This window comes from Haemaphysalis longicornis, unplaced genomic scaffold, assembly GCF_048455015.1.
Source record: "Haemaphysalis longicornis isolate Haplotype H1 unplaced genomic scaffold, Haemaphysalis longicornis Haplotype H1 scaffold_5, whole genome shotgun sequence".
Lineage (NCBI taxonomy): Eukaryota > Metazoa > Arthropoda > Arachnida > Ixodida > Ixodidae > Haemaphysalis > Haemaphysalis longicornis.
Genome location: NW_027526385.1, coordinates 167,161,090 through 167,185,394, shown reverse-complemented (window position 1 = coordinate 167,185,394; position 24,305 = coordinate 167,161,090).

Genomic DNA, 24,305 nt, shown 5'->3' with positions numbered 1-24,305 from the left:
TCATATTCTATGTTATGCCTGATATTTTTCATTTCGTTTTCTACGATATTTTTCATTATCGTTCCCGGCCGAAGCGGGAAAGACTGCGACTTAGATTTGCGTTCTGGTGAGAGGACATTTTTGAGAGCACGTTCTCTAACTTCGCCTTAAGGAACCAGAGAGTCGAGCAGTAACATGTTCACCACGTCTGGGAAGTCTCATTGTGGACTTCTTGCAGTGCTCGCTCGTCATGGTTGTTCCTGGACATGACTGTATTTTCTCTGGGAGGTGCATCACAATTTTTTCACAGACTCTGCCCAGAAGCAGTGAAATCTGGTCGCTGACCAGGTCACAAGCGCGATCATGTCCCTGTCACAAAATGTATAGTGAATTCAATGGAGGGCTGTGAAGACCAACAAGAGCACTATACCACCAATTGAAGCTCCGTTTTGTGAGTTTAGTGGACCACTACTCTGCTGATAAGAAGGGCGTGAGAGTTTGAGATCTTTCAGGTGATTGAGTGTGCTCGTTGTGTTTTCTCACGCATCTGTCGCTGGCACAGTGCTTTGCTACTACCAGGAAATATGTGTGTGACCATCCACCTTGCATTTGAGGTTTGGAAGTGCATTATATTGAAGTATTTCTGACAAGAAGATAGCGTAAAAATAGAGTTAGTGTGACAATGACAACTGGAAAAGTACGCGTTATCACTGATTTGAAAGCAATTACACAAGGTTTCCTCTAACCTGGCCGAAACCCCAAAGGCTGCAAAGCCTAAGACGCCAAGCGCTTACGTCAGGCTTATCACGCATACAGCATAGAGCACACAATTTATTTAAGGAAACCACAAAGCAGGCACCGAAACAGCGTTGTGGATGATAGGGCACCTGTGAACACTGGAACCTTCATCCCCTAGCCATGTGTTCGTGGTGAAGAATATATTTGCAGATTATCTTTGAAGGCTAAGGAAGCCTAACTTCACTAAAAAGAGCATTTCTTGTGCAAGACGCCGAGCGCAAGCGCCAGGGCAGGTAGGACACAGGATTTGCCGGCGGAGAAGGCGAGCGTAGTGTCAGTAGATAAGGTCAATTTTTTTTCATTCAGCATTCTTGCGAGATCGTTGCATCTACGCCCACGCCGTTAGCTTCGACATGATTTTTTGTCACAAAACTATCGAAAATGCCGCAAAGCGATATTTTTGCGGACATAGTTCTTTAGTAGAAATGCCTTTACAGGCGTTCTATTTGAATGACACTCGGAAGGATACTTCATAGCCTGTCATAGCATGTCGTACCCTACCCATCACCATTTCTATTGGTTTACAACAGCTTTGCTAGACCTTTCATACCCTCGCTCATCACCATTTCTATTGCTTACAACAGCTTTGCTGGACATCTACTTTCGAGGGGGGGAGGCTGGCGACCAGTGGTTTTGTGTATTTGTTGTTGCTTTCATACTATAGATCCAACTATCCGTGGTCTCTCAACCAAGCAATGCGAATAGTTTGCAATATATTTAAAATTTGTTTTGTTAGGTTTCCACTCGTATGCAACTCAAGCACCCGTACTTGAGTTCAAAGTCACGGGCTTTCGTTACGCTCCTACTACGCTCATGCTAGGTCTAGAAGTACATCGGTTTAAGGATCAGTGCTTCTGCCCTAACCAGGGGATCCAGACGTGATACAAGGCAGTCTGACATTTGCAGAAATTCATTTTCTTATTCTAAAATATGATATTGTTTGCAGCAATACGCCTGGTAAATTGTTTTGTTGAACCAAGCATCTCCTAATGTTTATTTGAGCTCCGAGCTGATAACTTTATGGGCCACTCGCCGGCTATGCGGTTGTGATTCCAGAAAATGTTTCCATTTTTTTAACACGATAAGGAATCTAAGTTTTTTCGATACACAGTAAACGTATTATGTCGCTTTATTTTCTTTCTACCCTATGCATATTCATGACAGAAATTAAAACAAACCAGCTGCTTACGCGTCTTTCCAGGCACTCACGGGTATGACCATGACAAATATTTGTACCACGAAATGGCGTGCTAAAAATGAGCGGACTGCATTTGACTAGTGGTAGTTAGAATGTGGCTTTCTTCAAAAGAATGGTTGCGCAGTGTTATCGTAAAACGCATGACTGCAATTATTACGAACGAAGTGATTTTTTGTCACCCTTTTTGTTGTGCACTAATATGGCCCCAATGTGGCCACCGCTCTGCCAAAAACACACATGAAACGCACATAACTATTGAGAAGTTTAAATTCTGGTCCAACGAATTCGCTCAATAATTACCGTGCCACTGCGATTACAGATCATCGTTTAGGAGATTACTCGCCTCTAAAGACGAAGAAGCAAGGCAAAGAGACACAAGCACTATGTAGCAGTAAACAAGTATATGATCATTGGTAATCTTGCTCCCAAAGTCTAAATTTTGCACGTTTTGTACATTTTTGCGAGATGGTCTAGCAACACTTCTCCGAATAAATTATTATTGTTGGGGAAATTTATTTGTGACAGGAACCACGCACACTTCAATTTTTCAATCGATTAGTAGACAAACCTGGAGAAGTGCTCCAAGGTAAAACACAATCAGCGTATATCCAAATGACGGGAAAGGCATATTTTGATTGAGTTTCGTTGGATCGCCTAAGAATATTCTTGCTTGGTCAGACTGAATTTGTTCGGGTGGGACGTTTAAACTTGGGTATCCAGAAAAATTTATTGTTGACGTTGCAGACGAAAGGAAGCTATGATATTTGTAGAACCTACGAGAAGAGTTGAAAAAATAAATGATAACAAATCAGAATACCAGCCCCTATTTTCCAACTACACCGGTCATAGTGTATTACGTTTTTACTCATTACAAAGACTGTCAAATACGACCTAAACAATCTCTTTCTGGAGTAATCGGAACATTCATGTATTACAATACTTTGATCTACACGTTTCAGTTTTGCACACACCACAGAGAGTCTTAGAATTTCTCATATGAACCCCGAGCTTTAATGATATTCTAGTCATCTGAACAGATGTGGCCGGAACATGTTCCGGCTGCCACCTACTAAACCTCAAAGGTGGTTGGAGTCTGGCGGAACAAGTTGGAACTATACCAATTTATAATAATATTTTCTTAGGAAAAGTAAAAAAATACTGGAGCGGGGGGACATTCACAATGAAAAACCCATTTTTTTGCGCAGGCTGTTGTATGTTGAATTTTGCACTTTATTGGAAAAATTTATTCAGTATTCGCATATACAGAACGCATCAGTTTTTGAGATTTTGTCGAGAACGTTTAAGAAAATTTGGCTTTTCTTGCATTCAACGGTTAATGTGCATAATTCATTGCGACACGGAAACCATATGACTGAAATATACTTTTGCTATATTACCTTTGCAGATGAGTCTAATACTTAGACACAACGTAAAATGCATCGTTTTTGATGACATTGGTGATGACGGCGTACACGAGAAATGGAAGATTGATGAAAACATGCTCCTAGAACGGAAGCCGTACGGACTGCTTGATGAAGTAGTTAATGAGATAAAGAAAGTTGCAGGAGAGTGGTGGCCAAACGAACGGTAGAGCGTGCAGCAAAGCTGCAGCAACATATGTATACTTCAATAAAGACATTTTTCAACTATATGCATCTACTTACTTATTCCCCCAACTGCGCAATATATTTCTCTTACGTAGAATTGAAACATAACTTCCAGCCCAATGCTGCACCACGGGCACCCAATTGGTCATTTTGTTCTAGGTCACCATTCGTTTTGGGAATGCTCACAGACAGAAATGACCAATGGAACAAATAAATAGACCGACTTGCTATAATGGGTGCAAGTGCGCTGCAGTAAATTAAGTGCCGTGCACAACCTTGCTCCAGCTTGTGCAAGGGCAATATTCTTCCTAATCTATAGAAGTTTCATATTTTTATCGTCTGATCTCCATGATCGCAATTTTTGTATGAGTTTTGGCAGCTTCAAAAGCTCGGAAATGAATACACTGCAAACGAAGCCTAGGTATTCTTTCGGGTTTATTTTTAGGTGACAATGCTCATTCAACCACGTCAAAAAATAAACGTTCCCTGATACTATCAGAACAAAAAAAAACGGAAAAGTTCTGTATCAGCTTTGCTATAACAGGTTAAAGGCAATTGGAAAAACTCAAAGAAAAGGGAGCCTAGGCTCCATAGATTTGGAAGAAAAGCCAATAAACAAAAAAAGAAGACAAAAACAAAAAAGTGAGGCTGTTGTTTCGCTCGAGAGAGAACAAGACGGCCGAGAACCAACACCTTTGTTCAACCACAATCTAGAAAACATGCCTCTTGCATATTGCAGCATCAGTAAACTCCCCATGTTTTGCAGCCCCCCCCCCTCCAACCCCGCCACCACCTCGTCTCGCCCCAACGCCGCTCGACCCCCCCCCTTCCGAAACCACCATCACAGTCCCAACCACCACCGCAGCACACCTCGGCTCCACCACCACAATCCACACAACTCCAACAGGTGCCACTGTGCCACCCGCTCCAAAGAAACAAAATCCTTGCAAATACCCGCAACACGCCTTCTCTGCAGTAGGCACCACAAACCCACAACACACCCTGCTTCCCCTGCCCGAGGCCCACACCAAGGTCCCCAACAGCAACAAGTCCCCGCACAAGGTCCCACTCAAAGGGCAGTTCACAACATCACCATCCAAAAGACCGCCCCGCCAGGTCCACCCCCTCTCCACACTGTCCCGAAAACAGAAGACCTGTCCATAGAACACGAAGTTCATAAATTTTTCCAACACGCAGTTGATCTTGTCACTGAGTCTAAAACTTCCATAGCCACCCAGCACATTGTACACGACCACTACTTTTTGTCTCAACCCGGCTCCAGCCACCACGGCAACAATGCAGAAATTACCCCTCGCACAAAAGTTCCCAATAGCACAATGTTCCCACACAAAGTCCCACTCCCCAAGCTATTCAATATAACACCGTCCAGCAACCGCCCCAGCAGGGTCACCTCTTCCCCCATGACACTGTCCCGAGAAGAGATGGCCAGTCCAAGGAATAGTTTGTGCATAATTCATTCCAAGGTGCCGTTCGTCTAGCAGCCACGCTATAATGGCCATTGCCGCCCTGACACAGATCGTTGATACAGTCGAAGGCCACCGCTTCCTGTCTGCTCGACGCCTAAACTAGCACATTCACCTACTTTCTGACTACTTCCATGATCCATCCGCAGGGTCCGCAGTTGCGACATTTCAATCAAGGCAAACACAGCACTTCTGGAGGTCGGCAGAATGCGGTTAGGACCCCCCCGTAGAACACATTTGCAGCGTCTTTTCTGCCTGCGAAAACACAGAAAAGCAGAACACGAAAACCTGCTCTGCACGCTCCCCTTTATCTTTCGACCTACGAACTATCGAAATGTACTACGTTCTTTTCTAGGGGATTGACCAGTGAAAAACCTAGACAAGGACTATTAGCTGTCCGGCTTGTCAGCGATTGTTCGTCCTGTATGAGCCAAACGTAGCTCGAGCCAAATACAGTGGTTGGATTTTTAATGATTAATGGATTTTTATGATTTAATGAAAGAGAGAAAAAAATATATCTGTATAAAAGAAAGCAGCCTGGTCCCAAATCCTCTCCAGTTTTTTATAAGGGCTACTATGCACCGGAACCCGCACAGCTAACTGAGCTTCTACGAATAACAAAGAAAGAATTCCTCCGATTGAAGTTAGTACATGAAAATGAGGCCTCCTCGTAAAAGCGGACCATCCCAGCTGAACGCGCCCCTGAGCAGGTGATTCCAAAAACACAAGATCGGCACTTGATGAACTGGAAATGCATCAAAACCAGGGGGACCAGACCTCTTAGTGGAACCTGATGTAGGCGTAAATTAAAAAAGAAAAAGTACAGAGAAGCCGAAGAAGGACATAAAAATTATTTTAAAGGAGAAAAAGGGAGGGAAAAAAACTATAGAGGAAAAAAAACATAACAAATAAAGAGAAAAAAAACCCATCAGTCAAAAAAACTCTCATCATTTTACCCACTTACATTTCACCTAACCAAAAGCAAAGGCTGCGATCGCCTGCCTCCGGACACCACGACCCGCACCCCAGGGGCCCTCGCGACCGCAATGCTCCCAGCTACTTGAGCCGCACTACAATCATGCCTGCCCCTCAAATGGCACTCCTCTAATAACCTCCCTGTTGCGCAACAACAACGTGCGTCCCAGCTTCGTCGCAATGACGCGCCGGGAAGGCAGCAGAGCTGCTCACGAACCAAGTTCAATACCAAGTCGCGAGATAGAAGGGAGCCGAGGCAAGCAGTGGGGACGTGCGGACTCATCATCACCACTAGGGTGTACTGAGGGGGCAGCTACTGCTCCCCACAAGACGAGATCCGCCGCAACGGTCCTGATGCGACAGCGCCACAGCGCGGCCCCCATCCGATGCCATAGCCCCTGGCAGCCGGCCACCGACCCATGCACATTCCCCCGCCTTATCAATGCTGGCGGGCAGGAAAACCTCCCTTCTGGCTAGTGTAGCTTCGTTGAATCTGTTGTGTGTGTCTGTTGTGTATCGTCCCAAGTGTGGTTTTATTAGGTGTAGTTTGTTGTCTGTCAGTTCGCTCCAATTTGCTTGCCATGTTTTACGAAGTTGTTGTCTGATGTGTGGCTTGAGGTCTGTGTAAGATAGTGTTGTTATGTCCACTGTGTTTGTCAGTGCAGCAGCGGCGGCACTTTTATCCGCCAGCTCATTTCCGCGTATCCCACTGTGGCCCGGAACCCAGCACACAATCACTTCGAGATTTGAGGCGTACGCGGACATAATGGTCTTAAAAAGAAGATTGATCACATAATTTTTAGACGACTTTCCAGATGATAGCGCGCGCACAACACTCAAACAATCTGTGTAAACGATGGATTGGGGTATGTTATGTTGAAAGATGTGATTCAGAATGAGGAGCACGCCATACGCCTCTGCCGTGAAGATACTACTAAGTAAATTCATAGTCTTAGAGATGCTTAAGTTTGGTCCGTGTGCCGCAGAGGACACAGCGGAAGCAGTCTTTGAGGCATCGCTATAAAATTCTAAACACTGATACTTTTGCTGTAGGGACAAAAAGTGCTGCAGAATCGCACTTTGTGGAACCCGGTTCTTTTGGATTTGTGTAAAAGATTTATCACAAGAAACTGGGCGGAGATGCCGCGGTGGTAAAAGGTCCGTAAACGATGAATTGTATAAGTCTAAAAACGAGAAGTCAAAGTCAGAAGCTTCCTTCCTCGCTCTAAGGGAGAAAGGTACAGAAACCGATGGACGATTTAAAAACAGTTGGAATGAGGAAGTATCGTTAAATACTGGTTTAAAAGGATGGTTACTAATTGATGAAATTTTAAAACAATATAATAGGTCTATGTAGATTCGCTGATGTTCTAGGCACCATTTATCACACTCAGCGTACAGGCTCTGGACCGGGCTAGTGTGAAACGCACCTGACGCGAGCCGAAGCCCCAAGGGCAGCATTGGGTTCAGCATTTTCAATGTGGTTTTTGTTGCTGACCCATACACCACACTCCCGTAGTCCAATCTTGAACCTATTAAGCTGGTAAATACACGCAGCAGGAGTTGTTTGTCTGCACCGTATGCTTGGTGTGAAAGAACCTTTAAAATGTTCATTGTTTTAAGGCATTTATGTTTCAGTTGTTTATGTGAGATATAAATGATAGTTTTTCGTCAAACACTACTCCTAAAAACTTGTGGTCTTTTTTAACAGGAATTGATAGGCCGTTCAGCTTGATCTCAGGATCGGGCCGGATCGCGCGCAATTTAGAAAACACAACACATGTGCTTTTAGCTGGATTAAGTTTAAACCCATTTTGGTTTGCCCAGCTAGCTAGTTTACTGGCACCAAGCTGAATTTGCCATTCACAGATAGACATGTTACATGATTTAAAAGATATTTGAACATCATCTACATACATAAAACAGGATATTGTTGGTGGCAATGCCTTTCCAAGCGAGTTCATCTTCACTATAAACAATGTGCAGCTCAAAACTCCACCTTGAGGCACGCCATTTTCTTGGACATAAACCCTAGAGAGTGCAGACCCAACTCTCACACATTAGGTTCGCTTGGACATGTAACTGCCAAGTGTGTTTAGCAAGTTGCCCGACAAACCTAACGACTTCAGATCGCTGAGGATGCCGTAGCACCAAGCGGTGTCGTAGGCTTTTTCAAGATCAAAGAACAGTGTTATGCAGTACTGCTTGTGAACGAATGCATCCTTTATATATGATTCTAAGCCAACGAGTTGATCATTTGTGGATCGCCCTGCCCGGAAGCCTGCCTGGCAGCTCACGAGAAGACCGTTGTATTCCAGGAAATATACAAGTATCTTGTTTATCATCTTCTCGAGAAGCTTGCAGAGGCAGCTTGTCAGGGCTATGGGACGATAACTTGCAGGGGAGGTGGGATCCTTCCCCTCCTTGAGAAAGGCTACTACTATGGCCTCGCTCCAAGACCTAGGTAACCGCCCCGAAATCCATATTCTATTGTATAGGTGTAAAAGTGTTTCTACAGTGTCCCAGTGTAAGTGTTGTATCATAGTGTATGTGATGTTGTCTGCGCCTGGAGCTGAAGGCTTACAAGTGTTGAGAGCGGCCCTCAGCTCAAAAAGTGAGAACTCAGAGTTGTAAGACGTAGTTGATCTGTTCTTGTCACGTAGAGAGTTCTTTTCGGCAGATGTTATGTGTTCATGAAAGTGTCTGTGTAGTGTGATGAACTGGAGACGTGTTCAAAGTGTTGTGCAAGTGCATTAGCCTGGTATTCTAGTGTGTGCCCTGCTTTGCTGACCAGTGGCAGGTCATGTGTATTTTGTCCTTTCAATTTACGTATCCTTGTTCATACTTTACGTGTGTTTGTGTAGGAGTTTATTGATGTAAGAAAGCGCGCCAACTCGCTCGTTTTGCCTCACGGCGCGCACGCTTCCCGGAAGCCTTTGCCCGTTTAAAAGAAATCATGTTTTCTGATGTGGGGTACCGGCGAAGGATACCCCAAGCTTTGTTCTGGGCCTCTCGCGCCCGCCGACAGTCGTCATTCCACCAGGGCCTCCTTTGGTGCCGCACGGCTCCGGAGTACTGCGGAATGGACTTTCCGGCGGGGTCGAGGATGTGCGCCGTGACGAGCTCGGTTGCCTCCTCTACGTGTAGGTGTCTAATGTCTGTGTAGTGCAGTTGAGATGTTTCTGTGAATGTGTTCCAGTTCGCTCTAGCTTCGTTGAACCTACTATGGGAAAGAGAACTGTTTGGCCCTTTACCTATATATGTTAAGGATGTTGGGAAGTGGTCACTACGATAGGGGTTTGTGTCCACTCCCCATTCAAGAAATGGAAAAAGTACTGCAGAGGCAATAGCAAGGTCAAGGTGTGAGTAGGTGTTGTGCGCTATATTATAGTATGTAGGCTGTTGCTAGTTAAACAGGCATGCTCCCGATGGTGTTAAGAACTTTTCGATGAGGCGACCTCGGGCATCTGTTCTAGAAGAGCCCCACAGAGGATTATGTGCAATGAGGTCACCCATTAAAATGAAGGGTTCAGGTAACTGATCCACAAGAGCCTCGAACTCGGAGCTTAACAAGTGATAGCCTGGTGGGATGTAGAGGGAGCACACCGTGATTAGCCTATTAAAACTTATTACTCGGATTGCAACAGCCTCTAGGACAGTGTTCAGCTGGATGGTGTGACATGCCAAGGATTTGCGGGCAACGATGGCCACACCACCAGAATAGTATGTGCAGCCGTCTCTGTCCTTTCGGAACACCAGGTAACTATTTAAGAAATTTGTGTGTTTTTTATTCAAGTGTGTTTCCTGGAGACACATGACACTTGGCTGATTGGAGTGCAGTAACTCGCATACATCATCCAGGTTCTTAAACAGGCCTCTACAGTTCCATTGTATTAAATTTTCTTTTCTCATTATTTTATGTTAGAAGCGACTGGAATGTGTGGTTATGTGTCGTTCGGGGCGGTTACTCTGGCTGGCTTCTTTCTTTCTTGGGATTGTGACGTCCGATCCCGTCCCTTCCGCTGCGCAGCAGCGACGAACGGGTTGACGTCCATTTTCTCTTCAGACGTCCTCGGAGTTGCCGACTTGTCGGGCTCCTTGGACTGTGGACCCTTTCGGGGGCCCTTTTCTGGGGCCACGACCGCCAGGGGTGCCAAGGGTGGCACAGGCGGTGGGGCGGAGGTGGAAGCACCTGTCGGTTCCTCCGCGTCTATTTCCTCCGTGCCATCAGGTGAACTGGGGGCCAGAGGAGTGGAACCGGAAGGAGCGGCACCACTCCCAATCGTGTTGGTTGCCACCGCAACCGCTGAAGGTTCCCCCTGCGGCACGGTGACGGATTGAGCTGCCAACAGCAACTCAGCGGGGGGCTCGGGCCGGGCACAGTCTGCGCCGCAGTACTGTGTCCCTGCCGAAGCAGAACGCCGCTCCGCCCCCCGGCGAGCTGCGTCTGCGTACCTCCCCAGGGGAAAAGGGGCGAACCTCTTTCGCGCCTCCGGGAAGAAAATGTTCTCGGTTACTTTTATGTTTATGATTTTCTTTTCTACTTGGAATTTTTCGCAGGTGCGGGAGTATGCTGGGTGGGGTCCCTGGCAGTTGGCACAGGTGAAGGCCTGTGTGTTGCAATTATCAGTGGGGTGATCGTTCTGGGCGCATTTGGCGCAGGTTAGTCTTCCGCGACAAGCGTTAGTGCTGTGACCGAACCGCTGGCACTTGAAGCAGCGGCGCGGGTTCGGAATGTATGGACGGACTGGGCAACGGATGAATCCTGCATTTTTGTGTTCTGGACGTGTGGATCGGTCGAATGTTAGGATGATGTGCTTCGTGGCTATTTCTTTGTGGTCTGTCCGGATGGCGATCCGCCTCACTGCCATCACACCTTGATCTTTGAGGCCCTCGAGGAGGTCGATGTCTGTCTCGTTTAGGAGATCCGTCTCAGAGTTCACACCCTGCGAGCTGTTGAGGCTGCGGTGGGGTGTGATCCTGACATCTAGATAGGCCATGCGGGTTTGGTTGAGAAGACTTGCTGCCTGTTGCTGATTTTTGAGTTCTACTAGGAGTTCACCAGTTCTTTGTTTTTTAGCCTTACAAGATTCGCCCACAATGTTTTCAAGGAATTTGAAGATCAGAAATACAGACTTGGAAGTGATGGGGTTTTTTTTTGTTGATTCGATTATTAGGAAGCGGGGGTAGTTGTCCGGTTTAGGGGCAGCGATTGCAGTGAGTGTTGGGAAGAAAACTTCGGTGCGGCCCCTTTTCAGGGACCGATCGTGTTTCGAGGGGGGTTTTGAAGAAGCCATGAATTAATAAATTCTATTCGGCCGTGGTGCATCCGCCCACCCCGGGGCCAAACAAGGGGACGCGACAGGTACTTGCAAGCAAGGCCTGCCTGCGCCAGATTTACACCACGGCTATAACCACATATGGCGTAACACAGGGTTGTTAGCCACACCAGGTTAACCCTAGCCGCCAAGAAAAGGAGAACCAAGAAGAGAGAAGGTGACAGGAAAGTTGTTAGAAAGAGGATAGGAAAGTAAAAGATGTAGAGGAGGACAGGAAGAGGCGACTGCCGATTCCCTCCGGTCGGGTCAGGCCGGAGGTGCCGTCTACGTGAAGCGTGGGCCAAAGTGGTGTGTTGCCTTTGCCGAGGGGCCTTAAAGGTCCAAACACTCGGCATTGGCTCAACCACCAGGTTCCCTTTTTCCCCGCACACGGCTCTGCCACGCACGGCTAGACGTGGGTGCTCGGGGTTCGTGGTGTCGCACATACACCAAACATCTGCTTGCGCAGATGCCCCCTGCGGGGAATTTGGCGGTACCTAACCAGCATGAGGTATCTACCTAAAATCTCGGCCCCTATGGGATTAGTGGCCCAGTTCTCTCCCCACCTTATCCATAGCTCCGCTCTTAGTGCTGAGCGCACCACGCGGGCCCAAAGGGGAGTGGCCCTCGGCTCACGCGCGCACCGCCATGCGATCCGCCACCTCATTACCCGGAATGCCAACACGTCCCTTAACGTGGTAGAGAAAAAGCCGCAACCGAGTTGAAAGTATAGCGCACGCGTGCGTAGTGATGCCAGCGTCATCCGCAATGACAGACAGTCCGTGTACAAGTGCACAGGCCGCACCATGTGATACTCGAGAAGGTAGATCAAAGCCTCTCTGAACGCCACAATTTCGGCAGCAAACGCACTAGCCGCCGACGATAGCTCAAAATCTTCTCCCCTCCACAAGATGGCCAGTATGCGTGCATGCCACGAAGGCTGCCCCCGCCCCGTCCACCGAGCGAGGTGTATCGCCTCTGTAGGGGATAGCCTGACAAGCGGACAAATTACCGGGTCCGCTGGGTGATAGCGCCAAGGATCAAAAGGTGCCTGCAGTTCCGCAGCCGTGATGCTAAACTGGCCGTACGAGACATTTTTGCGGAAGTAAAATGCCAGAAAGTGCAATCGACAAGCCGAAATGGTGTCGCAGATTGGCGGATCACTGTCAATGCACTGAGGACTTTGGTATTTACGATTTGTACTGCTCCCGTCAGCGGGAGCAACGCAACAGGAGGCGGTTAATCGATTTTCTTCTGTTTTGGAGATAAGTGTTAGGGGAGGGTAGACTACCATGCCGGTTAAGCATAGGTGATCACTGGCTCCACGAGCTGAATATAAAGCTGTCGAAGGCTAGTAGGTGGGAGGTTGTAGTGCATATTTATAAATGTGGTTAATTTAGGAACAATTACTTCAATTTTGGTTTTGAGGTAATTTAGTTAAGGCATGCAGATAAACCAGGGTTCCAATACTACACCAAGAACTTCATTTTTTTACACGTGTGAGACTGGTTCCAGCTATTCGAATCGTTAGAAGACGCCGCGCCATGCTGACTCTGCCATTGGGAAACAACATGTAATAACACTTAGTCAGGTTTAAGCGGACTTTCACAATGCCGGCCCACTCCGATATTCTGGTGAAGGCGACCTCCTCCTCTGGCTCCCTGAAACCACCAATAGGGTGTCATCGGCGTAGGCCTTTACGTGCACTACCTATGGTAGCGGAGTGTCGAGTAGTTCGTTTAAAACGATGTTCCATAAAAGCGGGCTCAAGGACTGCCGATTCATTGTTGCGCTGAAACCTCCCCTTCCGTCGGTCTGAAGACCACTGTGCCCTGACATACAAGAGATCGTAAAAGCCGGTACAGGTTGGTCGGGCAAGAGAGTTCCTGAGAAAATTTAGGACCGTTGGCTGCCACACTGAATCAAGCACACTGTGAATGTCCAGTGAAAGTGTTACGGAGTGCAGGTAATATTGACGAACAGCTTCCAGAATCTCTCGGAGCTAAAATAGAGCCAAAGTCGTATTCTTCTGATGAGTAAAGCCGAATTGTGCAGAGCGATGCAGCTTTTGTTTGACCACAAAGAAATAGATAGGAGAGAAGAGGAGTGTTTCAAGCAATTTACGGAAAACCCATAACATGTAAATCGGGTGGTAGGAGGTTTGGAGCCTCACGGGGATGACCCGGCTTCACTAGAAATGCAGTTTTCCTCCTCTCCAGGCGGCGGGAAAATTCCCTAAACGCAATGCCGTTTTGAATATAAATAGGAAAAATCATGGGTGGGCCTCATATAATGCCTGTCAATCTGCGGCGAGAGGTCATCCAACCCGGGAGCGGAACGGACGCGGATGCTCCGCATGGCCGTGCGGATCTCCACAGCCATAAACGGCCGATCCGAAATTCCCGCAACATAAGGCGCCTCCGCCAACTGACGCTCCCAGCAATGCAACAGGGCGTCTGTCGGAAAGATCGTCATTCTTATTTGTGCTTCTAAAATAATCTGGGCTGACTGCTGTTGGGATTTAGTCAATGAGCTGCCAGGTTTCAGCAGAGGTGGGGGCATAATGGGAGCTAAAAATTTGCCAAAAGCCCATTTAAACGGGTCGACAAATAGGAACTTTTGGAATTATTGGTGCGAAACTGTCCATTCGATTAGTCTTTTGCTTTAGCTTTTGCACACTTATATTTCTGGAGATCAAAATAATAAATATCTTTACGCAGGAATTGTTCTAGGGGATCTCGAGCTCACTGAAACCTGCGCCGCAAGGACCTCACCCAGCACCGTTCTCGAACTATTTCCGCAGACCACCACGGTTTGGCCTGCCGGTACACCTTCTCTGTCTGAAAATTGGCGGCCTTTAATGAATTGAAGATGTCGTAAAAATGATCTACGAATAAAACAAGCGACTGAGGATCGTGGAGGTCGTACTTGACCACTTGACTGAACCATCACTCGCTAGGGATTGAACACACAACCCTGATCAGACCCGCCCTCCTCAAGCGCTCACAGGTAGGAAGCCAGTGCGAGTGAACTGAAAAGGCAAAGTACCGGTGGGCAGACAGAGTCGGCGTATCGCGCACTTGACCACCGCGTTTCTCCAGGCAGCGGAAAATATAGTTACATCGATCCACGCTTCTGAGTAATCTGTTACAAGCGTGGGTGGTTATGACGAATTATTGAGCACGTCCAAGTCATTGGACATCAAAAACTGAGCCACCTCATTACCCCAAGAATCCATCGGCCGGTCGCCCCAAAGAGGCCTTTTAGCATAAATTCTCCCGCTATGATGACATGCGATCTGATGTTTGATAGTAGTAATTGATTACACTGGGACAAAATCTCCGAAATGGGTACAGATGGGGCAGCATGAACTGCTATTATTAAAACGTAAATGACTAAAAGGTAAAATAGTTGCAACCATATACTGTAAAGTAAAAATTGGTAAAGTATCATAAGGAACAGAGTGAGTCAGCAAGAGGACTTTTTGGTGGGTTGAATAGGCGAATTGTGTGATGTTATATGGTAGGCCAGGTAAACGGCCTACTGAACGTGTCACGGACTATGGCAAAATGTATAGCCTGATTAAATGTGAACTAGCTGATCTGGTATTATCCTAATTTTCCTGTTAAAATTTTAAACCCTCCAGTGACACCGGAAGCAATATCGGCTCTGCATGAAATCTCAGCCACCTGTCTGTTCCATCTCCTGCCCCTCCCCATAATCCATACGAGCGCGCAGTCTGGCCAATCATTCTAAAACAGACGCACAAGTACTGGCTCGAAAGAAGTGGTTATGTGGCCGCCTCCATTTGTGGCATTCATCGCATACGTAATTTTCATGCTCAGCTAGCGTGCACTGTGAGGTGTCATGGTCACCCGCCAAGTTGTTACAAACCACAATCGTGGCCTCACACCTACCCGTGCATGGCCAAGGGAGGAGCACTTAAAACAGGTCGGGACATAGAGATTTTCCAAATAGGAACAAGAGGTCCATGCAATGTGCAGTCTACGTTTTTCGTATCAGGCAGTTAAAAACCTGGGGCGATACCTCAACTATATGCGCCCTCACTCATACCGTTCAGTGAATACCGTGCGATGATGCAAATCTTCCGTTGAGATAGCTAGATCGTTTTGCGAGTTTATTTGGTTTAAGAGTATGGCTGGTACGATGGACAATCCACTCCAGAAATTTTCAGCTGAGGTATACATCTGATAGATTTTCTTTTTTCTTAGGCCGACCTTGTTACAGGGGTAGTCAATATGGCATGGTCAAAATTGTCAAGGTAACGCTTGGTCTTGGATGTGATCATCTTACCTGCACGCCTGGGCTGGCATGTGACTGGGCCGACTCCGATTTCACCTGGATTGATCTTTGATTTCAACAACGTGGCGATGTCTTTCGCAGGTGACGACGAAGGTGCGTCAGGCGAAGCTGAAGAGTGGGCTTCCGCTGGCAACCCCCAGCAACAGACGACACCCGAGATGGAGGAGACGAAGCCCGCGGAGCCCCCACCGCCAGCGCCGGATTCGCAAGCACATCCGGGTAGAGCGCAGGAGCCAACACGGCACCCAGAGCAGCAGGCCGTCAATCCCACAAACCCTCCAGCTCCCTTCAAAGTTCGAGAACCTGCCCCCCCCTCCCCCCCCCCCGGCGCATGACTTCCCTGCATTAAAAGTTATTATCAGGCGCTGCAGCTTGATGTATATTTCCATGACCTTCTCTCGTACGGAGAAGGGAATCTTATTTCTTGTGTCACTTAGCAAATTAAGCAGGGAGAATCCAAGTGCCGAGCAGTCCGCATTCGGCAAATACCCGCTTTTATCGGGATTGACTCCCACACCCCCATTTGGGGGTTTCACAAAAGACACCGAAGCACCCTCCAAACCCGAGCGCGGGGAATTTGCTTGAGACACCGCCTCAGCCACATCCACCACTGCAATAACTGATGCCGCCTCATCTGTGGATACCGAACTTGCATGTGGGCGTCACGGAAAGCTCAGGCAACTGACCCGCCTCCATGCGGAAAGGCAAACAATCAGCTTAAGCTGCACAGCAATGGTAGCTTACCATACCCCAAGACTCGCCTTTCCCGGGGCCCAATTAAGCCTAAATCCCGACGGAGACCCAGTAGACAAAGAAATCCACATTTTCCGCGGTCACCCCATTTGGGGAGAAGGCTGGACACGTTAAGGGACCCTGCCCAGCGTGACAATAAGGTGTAAATTGAACGGACTGACCAAATTGCTGCAAAAATACGAGCCGAGATGCAGGATCTTCTTCCTCGCGTGAACGCTAATGATGATCTCCCCCAATAATCAGGTATCTCAAGTCCAACGTAAACGATTCGTACGTGCTCTGGAGGAGCGGAACAAAGCGGGTATACACAGTACTTCTGGAGACTGTTCGAGTCATATAAAGCTAACTTGCCAGTGCCGATTTTCCAGAAGTCGCGTAACTTGGACCCTCACTGTGACGCAAATATTTGAGCAAGCCAGTATTCAAGGGTAGCTACAGATGGCCGAACGACACGCTCGCGGTAAAGCGCTTTTCTAAACGCAAGTAACTCTACTAGTAGAGCACCAGTTGTTGTGGTAGAGCAGTATGTGTAGTAGTCAAGTAACTCTAGTAGTTGTGAGGGAGACGTCAAAGGCAGCCGACAGCCACAACAGACGTGGCAGAGTCAGTCGGAACGGCGCGTTTATTCCGAGAGGCAACCGAGAATACCAGCCCGAGGAATGATAATGTGGATGGGTATGAGAAAAAGATCAGGTGTGACATGGTGATGATAATGGTCGTGAGAAGCAGACAAAGTGCAAGGTGGATTGGACGCGAAAGTAGCAGGCACCTTTCATGTGTCGTTGAAGCGAGCACTATCGTAGCGCGCACACAAATGCTCACAATTCTTGAACCCTCCGTGGAAGCTACCGCCTGGGAGCAGTCTTTCAAGAAGTGCGAGGCGTGAACGGTTTCAGTCTAGATACGTGAACAATCTACGATCTCCGTGCCCCTGCAGCGGTGGTCCGTTGGGGGAGAACAAGGCGCGACGCGATAATTACCCGGGGACGTTTCTTCTAGGACGGTGTAGGGGCCAAGCAATTGATGTAGGAAATTTTCAGAGTCCGGGCTTGCGAATGGGCGTCCAAAGGAGGACCTTATCACCAGGGCGGAACTGTACGGCACGATGCCTGGCGTCATAGCGAAGTTTGCGGTTGTGCTTGCAGGCTTCCAAGTTCAAGCGACCAAGGCGACGGCTGTGTTCGAGACAAGAGATAAACTGCTCGGATAACGGGCTTGACGTAGGTACGGGAGCAGAAAAGAAAGTGGTGTCGAGAAGAAAGATGGTTGGCGGCCAAAAACGAGAAAAAATGGCGAATAACCAGTAGTCATCAGAACAGCGCTGTTGTAAGCGAATGTAAGCAATGAAAAAATTGCATCCCAGTTTGTGTGGTCGGGCCGAATATACATGAAAATTATATCGGACTGGGTACGGTGGAAGCGTTCGGTTAGTCCATTTATTTGCGGATGGTAGGCTGACGTGGTTTTGTGCCCTGTGTCGGAGGAACGAAGAAGTTCTTTAACAATGTTAGACAGGAAAGTCCGGCCGCGATCACTCAAGAGGGCTCGAGGGGCGCTATGGCGCAAGATAATTGTGTGCAAGAAGAATTCGGCTGCCTCCGCATCACTACCAGAACGAAGGGGAACTGTCTCCGCGTACCTACTGATGTGGTGAACGGCCGTCACCACCCAGTGATATCCGGCAGTAGTGGTAGGTAAAGGGCAGTAAAGGTCGATTCCCACAGTTTCGAACGGTGCCGACGGGCAAGGCAGTGGCTGTAAGAGTCCGGCAGGAGCGGACGTCAGCCACTTGCGCTGCTGGCACGAGACGCACGACGCAATGTAGCGGGCGACACAAGTGTCAAGACCAGGCCAAAAAACCGGGCTGCGAACACAATCATAAATTTTATGGAACCCTAAAAGGCAAGCTGTTGCATCATCGTGTAAGGCTTGAAGTATCTTTGGGCGGAGGGAGCGCGGCGCATCAGGAAGAAACCGGTACCCTGAGGGGTGGTGGATGGAACGGTGAAGCACTCCACCGAAAAGCCGAAATTGTTGAAGTTGACGGCGATGGCGGCTGTTCACGGGTGTTTTGGAGCCGATGAGCTGCTCTATAATTCTACGGCAGGAACAATCTGATTGTTGAAGGGTCGCCGAATTTGAGATGTCGTCAGTTGGGATGTGGCCTGCAGAAGCGATGGTAGAAGGAACGTCAGGAGGATGAAGCGGGGATCAGGAAAGGGCATCTGCATCAAGGTGCTTCTTGCCGAATTTGTAAATTACTGTAAAGTCGTATTCTTGAAGTCGAATTATCCAGCGGCCGAGGCGGCCGATCAGATTTTTCTCTGACTGCAACCAGCAGAGAGCATGGTGGTCAGTTACCGCTGTGAAATGACGGCCGTAGAGGTATGGGTGGAATTGCTGAACCGCCCAAACAATGACGATACACTCCTGCTCGGTAATCTGATAATTTTTCTCGGCGTGACTGAGAGAGCGGCTGGCGTAGGAAAGAACCCGTTCTCTGTGTTGGTCATCCTTCTGCAAGAGAACAGCACCTAAGGCATCCACTGGCGTCCGTATGGAGAAGGGCCGGTCGGGACTCGTCAAAGTGGCACAGTACTGGACCGAAAGTAAGGACTTTTTCAACGCTTGAAAGGCGTCTTCACATTCTTCATATCACACAAAGGGTGTTCCTGAGTGCATGAGCCTAAACACCACTGCTTCGCGTCGCGTCAGCCAAACACGTGCGCTGATGACGCCAGTAATAGCTAAACACATATGCCCGGAGGTGTACCCCAGTGATGTGTGTGTGATGTACAAGAAGGACAGGGCCACGTCGGCCCACATCCTGTGGGACTGCAGAAGACACCCGAGCGAGGCCAGTGCAGCAGAGACGTTCCCGCCGTACCTTGTCACTGCGGCGGCGTGCAAAGACTACGTCAAACAACACATGGCCGTCCAGCAAGTGTCGGACGCCCTCGAGCTTCAACGCCCGAAAGTGTCACCCCCACCCGGGGGTAGGCATGAGTAGGTGACGGAAGCCGAGTGGCCGGCTGACACGACGTGAGGCCGCGTCGCGTTTGCAGGACAAATAAAGATGTTTTCTCTCTCTCTGAGTGCATGAGCTTCTTGAGGGTGGAAGCCAGGGTAGCGAAATTTCGGACAAAGCGACGGAAGTTGTCGTCGTCCCCACTAGTGCAGTTTTCTCTCCAAAAACTGCAGAAGCTAGTTTTCCTGGTGAGTGCTAGTAGCGTGGGTGGCAGACGAAGGGGCGACAAGGAACGGCGGTACGGCGAAGGCAAGTGGCGGCGTGCAGCACGATGACTCGGAGACTCGAATGGCCCTGGAGGCGAAGAAGGGCGACGCGGAGAGGAAACGTGTTCGATACGCCGATAGCAGTAGGGAAACCGGGAATAGTCACGTTCGAACGGGGCGTAGCCTCTTCGCTCGTTATGCTGACATCGACGACAGAAACGAGAAATGTGGCCCCTGATTCGACAATTGTAGCACGTTGGGCCATCTCCAGGAAACCGTTGACGGCCCGGTCGCATGCGGGTGTAATAATGCGGTGAAGCAGGTGCAGCGGCAATCGCTGTTACATGGGCCTGCGCGACGGTGGCTCAACCTGCAGGGGCGGTTTGGCCGCAATCGCGGAGAAGGACGGCGCGTAGACGGTGGCCACGGGAAGGGTCGTGGGAAAGTAGGACTGCGAACAGACGGTGGCAAGAGGACGATGTGCGGGCGAATATCCTGTCATGTATGTTAGCTCCTCTCTAACAATATCTCGGAGGTCAGACGCATTGGTGTGACAATGGTAACGCGACGAGCAAGGCGAGTCGTGGTGCTACAGTTTTTCGCGAATGATCGCGCAAAAGACACTGCGCAGGTCCGAGTCTTCATATAGATGAGAGGCCCAAGCATCCTGGTGAAGGCGAATAGACTGTAGTTGGTCCAGCCTGTTACGCTAGGATCGTGCAGAACCCAATGAGAAGAATACCGGACGCACACACAGGACGGAATGTATTTACAACATATTTAGCCACTCAAGGAGATGAAGGTCACTCAAAAAAACGAAATGTTCGCAAAACGGGTTCGGTTAGCTTTCCACGGTAGTGGCTGTCGCTAGACCCGCAAAACAGTTGCGTTGAGCACGGCTCACAGGTATGTCTCGTTGGGGCGCAGTGGTCGTCGAGGGTGAGGCCCGCAAACTTGGCCGGCCGCTTCACGGACAGGTCACCAACGAGCTGGTGTGGGACGCTCCGGAACACCTCCGCGACCAAGCACACCAGGCCGGAAGTCGTGGCCAGGACTTAGCAACCCGGCGGTCCGAGCAGGAGCATGGAGCCGCTGACGAACCACGAACGTCGGCCTCGCAGCAGCAGGAACCCTGGCTCGAGCCGGAACGTGACGACGCGGCAGAGCCTTGCGATCACTCGTGCCCGAGCCGCACCCAGACGGAAGCTCGCCTGGTCACCGATGGCGACGGTCTCGTAGCGGACGGCACGTCGACCGGACGTCTGACGTGGGAATGCCCAGTCCAACCGCGCCCTGTCTCGGTCGCCCTGCACTTCCCGGGTTCGCAGCGCTTGCTCGCACCACGCCCTCGTCGTCTTCTTCTTCTTCGTGGCGTCTTTTTCCCAGCGGCCACTTGGTGTCTCCCGCGATGTGAAATCTTCTTTCACTACTTTCACCGTGCCCCCTCCGAGCCACTCATCACATCACCCCCACCTTAAGAAAGTTGTTAGGGGACCAAACAACTATTCTACTAATCCCTAGGCAGGGCAAAAAAAGTGGCACTGATAACAATGCAATCACGGGCAGGATGCCGTCACTTAACAATAAACTACGATGAACGACGTTATGTCACCGTCAAGTTACACACGCGCCTGCACAACACGACACTGCTGGACTCCTGTTCACTTGTGGGAAACCTTGTGTCGTCGGCTTCTCTGGTAGGTGCATGGACTATGCCACCAGAAACAAGGTTGCGTATCCAGGTGTCGAAGTCTACATCGTGTATCTTCCCTGCTTGCATCACCTCCTGGGTTGTCGGGAAGTCGATTACGCGTTTCCGTTGCGATACCGGTGTGCTGAAAGCAAGTTGCGGCATTGGGAGCGTTGAGCAGAAATGCCGCAGCAACTTGCAGTTCAGGCGGTTTCCGGTTGCAGACGTTGCATGATCGCACGAAACGCTTCACATCTCCGTCCCAAATCCGGCCAGTAGAATTCTTCTAAAATCCGATAAGTCGTCTTCCGGATGCCGGCGTGTCGAGGCATGAGGCGCTCATGCGCGGCTCGAAGGACTGACTCTCTGAAGTTCTGGGGCATCACTATTTGCTTGAACTCATTTCCATTTGAAAGGCGACAGACCCGGTACAAGAGGTCCTCACTTTCGAGGAAAGTGTAGTGGTGGCCTCCTGCAGAGCGAGACTCCTTTCCAACTTTCCGGTAAATAGACCTCAAAGTGGGGTCTTCGCGCTGTTCCTGGGCTAGTTTTACACGGTTGAGGTTACGGTGCCGGAGTAATGGCGCTCTTAAGCGTATGTCCTGCAGGGCTTCAGCGCTTGCCACGGCGGAAAACAGGTAGTGCGGTTCCGAAGGCAGCGTTCGCCCTAGGCTGCTCGTACCCGTTTCACTGTCGCCCATAACTCCGTACTCCCAGTCAAGATCTGGATCGTGAGGTTCCCTTACGCCTGGAATGTTGCCAAGAACCAGGTCGTAAAGGGGACAGGCCATGCAGGCAGCGCTAATCTCTCCTACAAAATACGGCGTCTGTACTTGGATTTTCGCCTCCGGTAGTTCCTTAGCGGTCCCGTCTAGAAGGACAACACGGCGTGTCTTCACAGTAAAACAGTCGTCGTCGACCAGATCACGGCGGACGATGGCGGTGTTGCTCCCGGTGTCTCTGAGGACTCTAGCGGCTTTACCGAGCACTCGTCCTGGAACCACTGGCAGCCCCTTTACCAGAAAAGGTGAATTCCTGTCGCTGACGTCCTTAGAGTTGGGACCACTTGCTCTCGCGTCCGACGACTGGGCTTTGTAGGACTTGGTTTTGGCGAACCTCCTTGGAGGCTCGTAAATGACACACGCAGCTACCGTGTCTTTGCCTCCCGATCCACTTCGACAGTTATCGGCACTATGACCTGATCTGCCACACTGAGAACAGGTGGTGTTTCCTCTGGCCACAGTGGGACAGTCCTGTGCGCGGTGTCCGGGTCGATCACAAAGAAAGCACTTCTGCGGTGTCCTTTTTTGGGTATCGGTTGCCCCCTTGGGATCATCTCGCACGTCAGCAGGAACCTTCCCTAAGTTCGCAAGGTTTTGCGCCTCCAGGAAACGGTCCGTGACGTCTGCCACGGCATTCAGGGTGACACATTCGCGTTCCTTGAGGAAGACGACGAGTTTGGGGCGGCAGCAACTGTAAAATTGCTCCGACAGTACCAAATCGCGGAGACCTTCGTAGGTTTTAGAAATGTTGGTCATTTCCACCCAATGGTCGAAGTAGCTCGACAGCCTGGCTGCAAACTGTTTTCCCGTTTCGCCGTCTTCTGCCCGGGCTTTGCGGAACTTTTCTTGGTATCCTTGGGCAGTGAATCTGAACCGTTGCAGCAATGCCTTTTTGACCTTCCTGTAGTCCAGTGATTCCTCCGCAGTCATCCTCCCAATCACAGTGAGTACTTCTCCGGACAAGCACATACTAAGTGCAACGGCCCATTTGTCCTGGGCCCACCCCTGTCCGGCTGCCACGCGCTCGAAGCGCTGAAGATACGCGTGAAGATCATCGCGCCTTTCGTCAAATAGGGGTAGGAGCTTTTGCGGATTCATCACTGATACATTGGGGCTGGTTTCACTGTCGGCAGTGGCATTTGCGGTGTTTCGCGATCCTTCTTGAAGACGGATCTTCAGCTCGAGGATTCGCATCTCATTCTCCGCAGCTTCTTTTGCCCTCTCAGCAGCTTCTTTCTCCCTCTCAGCAGCTTCTTTTGCCCTCTCGGCGGCTTCTCTAGCTCTTTCGTCGGCTTCTCGCCTTTCCTCTCTTTCTCTTTCTGCAGCTTCCTTAAGCCTCTCTCTCTCAGCCGCCCTCTCAGCACGCTGCTCCGCACGCTGCGTGTCGATCCACGCCCGAAGGTCCGACCCCGAGAGCCCTAGCTGCGTCCCTATCTCCAATAATTTCTCCACATCCATGTTGTTAGTACACTCACGTCACGAATATGCGCTCGGCATCCAACTCAGTTCTGCGGATTTTAATGGGCGGATCCTGGCAGGCTCGCCACTTTTGTTACGCTAGGATCGTGCAGAACCCAATGAGAAGAATGCCGGACGCCCACACAGGACGGAATGTATTTACAACATATTTAGCCACTCAAGGAGATGAAGGTCACTCAAAAAAACGAAATGTTCGCAAAACGGGTTCGGTTAGCTTTCCACGGTAGTGGCTGTCGCTAGACCCGCAAAACAGTTGCGTTGAGCACGGCTCACAGGTATGTCTCGTTGGGGCGCAGTGGTCGTCGAGGGTGAGGCTCGCAAACTTGGCCGGTCGCTTCACGGACAGGTCACCAACGAGCTGGTGTGGGACGCTCCGGAACACCTCCGCGACCAAGCACACCAGGCCGGAAGTCGTAGCCAGGACTTAGCAACCCGGCGGTCCGAGCAGGAGCATGGAGCCGCTGACGCAACACGAACGTCGGCCTCGCAGCAGCAGGAACCCTGGCTCGAGCCGGAACGTGACGACGCGGCTGAGCCTTGCGATCACTCGTGCCCGAGCCGCACCCAGACGGAAGCTCGCCTGGTCACCGATGGCGACGGACTCGTAGCGGACGGCACGTCGACCGGACGTCTGACGTGGGAATGCCCAGTCCAACCGTGCCCTGTCTCGGTCGCCCTGCACTTC